General features: G+C 38.2%; 1 non-coding gene across 1 annotated transcript; it reads right to left on the bottom strand.

The window, feature by feature from the left end:
• Nucleotides 1-6,822: 6,822 nt before the first annotated feature.
• Nucleotides 6,823-6,929, bottom strand: LOC122705961. Its single transcript, XR_006344230.1, has one exon. It is a non-coding gene; the product is annotated as a U6 spliceosomal RNA (small nuclear RNA).
• Between the last annotated feature and the right edge of the window lie 555 nt (nt 6,930-7,484).

The following is a 7,484-nucleotide window of genomic DNA, read 5'->3' on the forward strand; positions in this document are numbered from 1 at the left end:
ATGTGTATAAAGGTATAAGGGCTTCCCAGATGGAGCTAGTGGTAAAGAATCCATCTGCCAATGCAGTAGACATGTGTTCAGTCCCTGGGTCAGGAAGATCTCCTGGAGTAGGAAATGTCAACACGCTCCAGTATTCTTGCCTGGAAAATTCCCCGGACAGGGGAGCCTGGTGGGCTACAGTCCATGGGGTTACAAAGAGTTGGGCACAACTGAGTGACTTAGCACACACACACACATAAAGGTATAAAGGAAAAAGTATCCAGAATTCCACAGATAAAACTTGATAAGCATCTAACGTTCTTCCTTTAAATGTATATGAGAACAAAATGCAAATTGTGGATTATTTGGAAGGTGGTTGAAGAATTTAAAATAATTTAAAATTATATATATGTACATTTTAAATATACATACATCTACTTTGTATACGTATATATTCATCTAAGATATCCACTGAAATTTTCAAATACTTTCTCATATAGTCTCTATATGGTGACTACAAGGTGGCATGACTTTAAGCAAAGATTTGGCCAGTTTGTCTAGATGAGAACTGAAAACACATTAATGTGATTTTTACACAGTAGAACATTTGAATTTTTGCATGTTTTAATTTTATTTTTTTCCTGTTTACAAAGATAATATATATGTAAATGTATAGTATAATGTGTAGTATATAATATATATAGTATGTAATACGTAGTAAATACAAATCAAATGACACCTAAAGAGATTAAAAATAGCTAATATTTGTTGAGTGCTTTCTATATGCCGGGCGCTACTCTTAAGGGTTTTGTTTATATTAACTCATTTAATCCTCACAATCATGCTATAAAGTAGGGACTATTATTTACTGCTTTTATTTTATAAACGAGAATCTTGGGCATCAAGAGGCTAAGTAATTTGCTTGAAGCCTTGGTTTACTAGGAAAACAATCACAGCAAACTGCATGGTTTTAATTTGTTCATTGAGTTTTTCTCATGAGAAAACAAAGCTGATGAATTAAAGCCTTGCCACGCATATATTATAGCTTTGTTTTAGGAAAGAAAATGATCGAGTTTCACATGATGCTCTTTAGATGTAGAAGGTATAGGCAGGGTGGATGCGCACCTAGGAGAATCTGGATCTGAACCTCGGGACTCAGAGGAAAGGCAGTGGGTCACTAGGACGTGCAGCCGCTAAACAACAGAGCTGAGAGTCAAACCCAGGCAGGATATTCCCAGAGTCCACACTGAACCATTCCCTAAATTGCCTCCACAAAGTATAAAGAAGAAAGCTATTAAGAAGAAAGCCGGGATTAATGAACTCATTGAACAAATAATTGGATCAATCTGGAGTCCCTCTCTCCTCCCCAGAGATTGGGGCTGATAACACCCGGCTCAAAGCCCCAGCCCTCTAATTATATGATTGGTTTTTCTGGCACGACAAGTTCCTGTCCCAAGTCATTACATTAGCAAAAAACTCAGGTATAGTCCAAAATATCCACTATGAATATCAAAGACACTTCTATGCCTTGGGAAATTCCCAAGGATTTAGAGTTTACCTCCTAGAAACCAGAAAGAAAAATGTCAGCCAAAATCCTTTATTATATAATACCAGCCCTCTTAGCATATCACTGCAGGCTGTCAAACTACTTCGCTGCAGCATGGAATCAGCTCCTCAGCAATAGGGTGTCTCATGGCTCATGGCTCAGCCCCTGTTGTTTCTGTGCTGTCCTGGGGGACAAGGGACATGAGGCGCTGACAGCTTTGCAGTGACAATGAGTGACATCAGAGGAGAGGAAGAGTTTTCTGAAGGAGACAGAGAAGCTGATGGTGGAGGATGACTTTGGTGTGAGCTCAGACTTGAGTAGTCATAAAATCTTTGAACAAAAAATTACTTTACGAGTCTGACATCCAAACTCCTACCTGGTATTTAATATAAGCATCATCCCAACAATTCATCAAATAGCCAGGCTATGCTGAAATGGACATGGCGAGGAAGAGTAAGCCAATTATTCTTGGGGCAACCAATTTTATTGATATAAATCTGATTGTTTTTAAACTATTTCTCATAGTGAGCCAACATTTACCTTTTAAAAAATCTTAGCATTGATTTTTTTACTACCTCATGGGACACAGTTTGGGCTAGGCTGCGTAGCATGTGGGATCCTCGTTCCATGATCGGGGATGGAACCCATACCCCTTAAGTGGAAGACCATAGTCCTAACCACTGGACAGCCAAGGAATTCCTTCCTGTGGAACACATATTCACACAGCCATTACCTATTGTCTGGGACAGACATGCTATGAAGCCAGTCATCATATCTCTCCTTGGTTTTGTCTTCAGCAAATTAAACATCTGCCTTCACCTACACCTCACGTGGTCTTGTCTTAGTTCTCACCACTTTTAATATCTTGCTATCCTATCAACATCTTTCCCAAAATAGAATATCCAGATATTGTTGCATCAATGAAGAGGATAATGAAATCACTATTGCCAATAAAATATTTCAATTTCTCCTTTTTCTATAAATATGTTTTTGAACTTACAGTCTTTTTCAAAAAAGGACATGAAGTAAATAGGAAAATAGAATGTATATTAATATCTTATTCTGTCCTCCTGTTATGTTTTAACATATTTGTGTGTTTTAAATAATACTTTAAAATAATTTTTTCTGTTTTATATTATGAAAATAATATGTATTAGTGGTAAAAATTCAAACAATGCAAAGAGTAACAGGGAAAAAATTTTTTTAATGCCCCTTACTCTCAAACTTTTAATCCCACTTCTTAAAGCACAGTTTAGTTTACTGTATTCATCCAGAATTTTCTTATATTGGGCATCTTTCCTAACCAACATTCTGGATCTAGCTTGTTCTTTTTAATAGCTGCATAGTATTTTATTACATGGTTATACCATCTTTTATTTACCAGTCCCCTTTGATGGACATATATGTTGTTTCCTCTCCTTTTTTAATTTTATAGCAATACAATAAATTTTGTGTTTCTTTGAACACATGAGAAAGCACCTCTGTAGGATAATTTCTTTGAAGTAGACCTGCTATGTCAAAATTTGTGTGTCTCCAAGGGTACACCAATTTACACTCCCGCTGAGAGTGTGTGGTAGTACAGTAGACTCCTGAACAACACGGGTTTGAGACGCACAGTCCACTTACACACGGGCTTTTATAGTACTATGTGATTGGTGGTTGGCTGAGTGGGAGGGGCAGGGGTGGTGACGTTAAAGTTATTTTCAGATTTTCCACTGGGTGGAGGTCTGGTGCCCATAACCTTCTCATTGCTCAAAGGTCAACTGTACTTGTTTTTCCATATGCCAAACTTTAATTGTTAATCTAAAAGCTGACAAGTGGAATATGATTTGGGCTGGATGCCTTCTGTTTGCCCCACCAGATGCAACTTGCACTCTTCTCCCAGCTCTTTGCTGTAGACAGATACTGTACAGACTACATCACTGGATTCCCGCACTCTCTCGCTTCCTCTGTGTCAGATTTAGAAACAGGGGCACCAGTTGAAGATGGGGTACAGATGGGGAAGAGGTATTTATTGATGAGGTTAACATATTTATTTCCTGGGCTCTCGCCTGTGGGGTGTCTGCAGACTGGCTGTGACCCTTAAGGTCAAGGACACAGCTTCTGTCCACACAAATTTCTGTCTCCATTTTCTTGTCCTTTCAAGCATAGAAGGCTGGTCTGCCCTGGTTTTCCTATATCTTGCTCTACCTTTGTAAGTAATAACTTTATTAAGTATGCCTTGAAGCACCTCATTTGAATGTTCTGTTTCCTGCCAGCTCTTGTTCCTGAAAGCTTGACCTAGAGAGATTTCCCAGGATGTTTAGGAGGTATCTCGCAAGAGGGGCAATTTGGACATAGACCTGAATGATGAGGAGTATAAAGCTCTTAGGTTTATGTGTTCCAGGTGGAAAAGGCCCTGTTTTTGGAACAAGCTTGTCATAGTTGAAGAGCAGCAGGAACACCAGAGTGGCTTTGGGCCATCAGGCAAGTATATGGTTTGTTTGTCTGAGAGCCATTGCCTCTTCTTCCTTTCTGAGAGAGCTCTAATTTTGTTCAGACATGATGGGAAGATTCAAGGGATGAACCACCACTTGTCTAAGTGAATCATGAAAATTCTGTCCCAAAGTGTCTGACTGATTTAGGAATGGGCATGTAACCCAGTTCTGGCAGATGAGACATGAGAGGGAATTTTCTAGGGTCCTCTTGAAAATTTTTCTCTCTGGTAAAAAAGCAGACATAAAGGAGAAAATTCCTACCTCTTTCTCCCCTTTTCTGCTTTGGATGCTTTTTGTGAGAATATGATGCCTGGAAATGCATAGTCTTTTGACAACCATGAGACAAAGGGCCAGGATCAAAAACAACATATGAAGGCAGAAGAGTGAAACGTTGGAAAGAACCTGGACCCTAATGACATATTGGACCTTCCAAGCCAACTGTAGGATCACCTCCCTTCAGACTCCCTGTTAAGTAAATAAACAAGTAAAAATCAATCTTAGCTTGAGTCACCATTAGGTGGAGTTTCTGTTCCTTGCAGTTGACACATCAACTCACAGAGTAGCAAGGGAGAGGGTGAGGGAAGGTAACCAATGTAAGAGAGGTGGGCAGGGATCCATCACAGTGTCTCTCAGGCCAAGGCATGGAATTTGGATTTTATTCCAAAGGCAAGAGGTTTCTGCCGATGACTCAGTGCATACAGGCATATAATAAAGACTTATCTAGCTATCTATCCATATCATTATACATATTTATCATGTATATGATAAGAATATTATTTAGTATTAAAATAATAGGTATTGACTAAAAATATATTTACCATTTCCATTTTAATTTTTACAGAAATTACTATTTAGAACCGGATAAAAAGAAAGAAAAAGTCTCACGAGTAACTTATGAACTATCTTGACTGAAATTCCCAAATGTTGAGAACCTACTAATGTCTGATCTTTTATGCTTGGAAGAACTTTCAACACAGTTTCTAGGTATTGCTTCTGTCTGCTTTAGCCACATCAGGGTCTTTACCAATTATGTTCTTCTTCAGAGAGTTTGCAACTGCCACCTCAAACCCTTATCTCTCTTTGAAAGAGCCCCCAGTTTTTTCCTTTGTCTTGTGTCTTTGAAAAGAAGGCGACTTCATTTAAGCATGGCTGTCCTAAATACCATGGATGGTGTTTTTCTCCTAGTTGGCACCAAAAAATCACAGAAGAAGGTAGATCATTTAAAACATTTTCCTCATGGTTGTCGTGTTCCTCCATTCAGCAGAAAGATTATTGGTTACCATGGCAATAGCTCCCACAGCATTCCATTCTAAGGATCCGCACAGGTAAATCGCAAGTTTTACTCTGCGTTCCTCCTACCCTGGCTCTCCGCAGGTCTGCATATTTTTGCAGCTTGTACTCTGTGACCGCTGTTTAGAGCAATCAATCAGCTGACCAAACAAAAAACCTAGAGTTAAGCCAGATATTTTTTTCAAAGGCACCATATCCCTTTCTCTTCTGAGTATTTTGAAAATTTACATAAACCGTTGTACAATGATTTTTCTAACAGCACCACTTAAAAACTTTCTGGTGTGTTCTTTCACCTGTCTGGTATTTTAGTTGTACCTCTTTAACCATGCTTAGAAAATAATGAATTTACAGTAAAAATTAAAGCAGGAGATAGTTCTATGAGATCATTTCCCATGGGCTTAATATCATGTCTTTCCTAAGGATAATTCTCTGACTTTCCTTCCTTCACCACTCCCAAACCCTCTTATAAAATAGTGCTGATACTCAGAAGAGTAAAAACTGTCCTCAAGCCATTGCCTTGGAGATACCAAACACTTAGATTTTCCCCCCTTAAGACTGTTAACGACCTTGTTTCTATTCAGAACCTTATTGATAATAGTAAAAGGTGGTTTTAAACAATTCAAACAAATTACTGGCACACAGCACCTGTTATGTTACAGAGGTGATGGAATAACTTTAGAGCATCAACTGGATAAATTCTATTTCCCTACAACTATAAAAAATTTTTCGTATTATTACTTTTAGTCTTTGCTGATTACTTAGTTTCTTCATAACCATGTGGCATAAATGAGGAATCTAGAGATTTCTATAGTATGTAGAGATACCTTTTAATCTTTATTTCTACCTATAACTTTGAAACAATAGTGGTATTTTGGTAATGAAAAAGAGAGAACATGAAGGGGAGTTGCTATTATCTGATGTTAAGCAATTAAAAATAAAATTTGGTTTCAACCCTCTTTCAGGGAAGGATTTTGTATCTCCTAGATGTCTTTTCATTGAGAAAGACATATCTCCTGACCTATCTATGAACATCCCATTGAATAGCACCATCTCCTATTAAGGGCATGGAAGTAAACTCTGTAACTAAAACAGATGCCTCCACCCACAGCTTCTAAAATCAGTGGGTATTCATAAACCTCACCACAAATTTTCAGAGCATAGTGGGAAAAGGGAACTGTTAAAAATTTGAAACTCTATTAAAGTACTTTCTGACTCTTCCGGTAAAAGAAAATATATTACTTTCTAGGAAGTTCACTACGTTAAAAAACAAAGCAATCAGGATTGGAAATCCATGGCTAGCATTTTGGGTTACATCACTCAGATTTAGGAGAGAAGACATTTACTTTTAGATAGAATGCCATATAGAATGGGTCTCAGATTTCTCTCAAAATTGTATTGGAATTGTTTCAAGGGATGATAAAGACATCATTATTTTCTAAGCCATTTTCTGTCTAAACTAAATCACTTTTCTCTTTTGTGCTCTTGCCATCTATGTTAAAGCTTTCACTTCACCATTTTCTTTTTTTTTTTTTTTATATGGAACGCTTCACGAATTTGCGTGTCATCCTTGCGCAGGGGCCATGCTAATCTTCTCTGTATCGTTCCAATTTTAGTATATGTGCTGCCGAAGCGAGCACAACTTCACAATTTTCAAACACTTCATTCCACTCTTTTATCATGACTTTATGATACCATGAAGCATACCTTCAAGCATACCGTGATAAAATGTTACAAAGGTTTATTTATTCCTTTACATGAGGGCTTCCCAATGGGCACAATGTTAAAGAATCTGCCTGCCAAAGCAGGAGATGTAAGAGATGTGGGTTCGATCCCTGGGTTGGGAAGATCCCCTGGAGTAGGAAATGGCAACCCACTCCAGTATTCTTGCCTGGAGAATTCCATGGACAGAGGAACCTAGTGGATTACCATCCATGAGGTCCCAAAGAGTCAGACCACTCAGTTACCCAGCACCACCGGGTGCATGAACACATATAGTACCTTATATGCTAATCCCACATAAACCAGGAAGAAAAAGTGACCCACTATTGTAGAATTTTCCAGATTAAGTACAGAGGTTAAAATAATCACACAAACTTTGGGAGTAATTATATTACACTGCACCGTGAGATTTATATAGAAAAACAGTCGCTCTCAATTTTCAGTTGACAAAAGAGCAGTTGAGAAGAGACTCT

This window comes from Cervus elaphus, chromosome 12 (assembly GCF_910594005.1).
Source record: "Cervus elaphus chromosome 12, mCerEla1.1, whole genome shotgun sequence".
Lineage (NCBI taxonomy): Eukaryota > Metazoa > Chordata > Mammalia > Artiodactyla > Cervidae > Cervus > Cervus elaphus.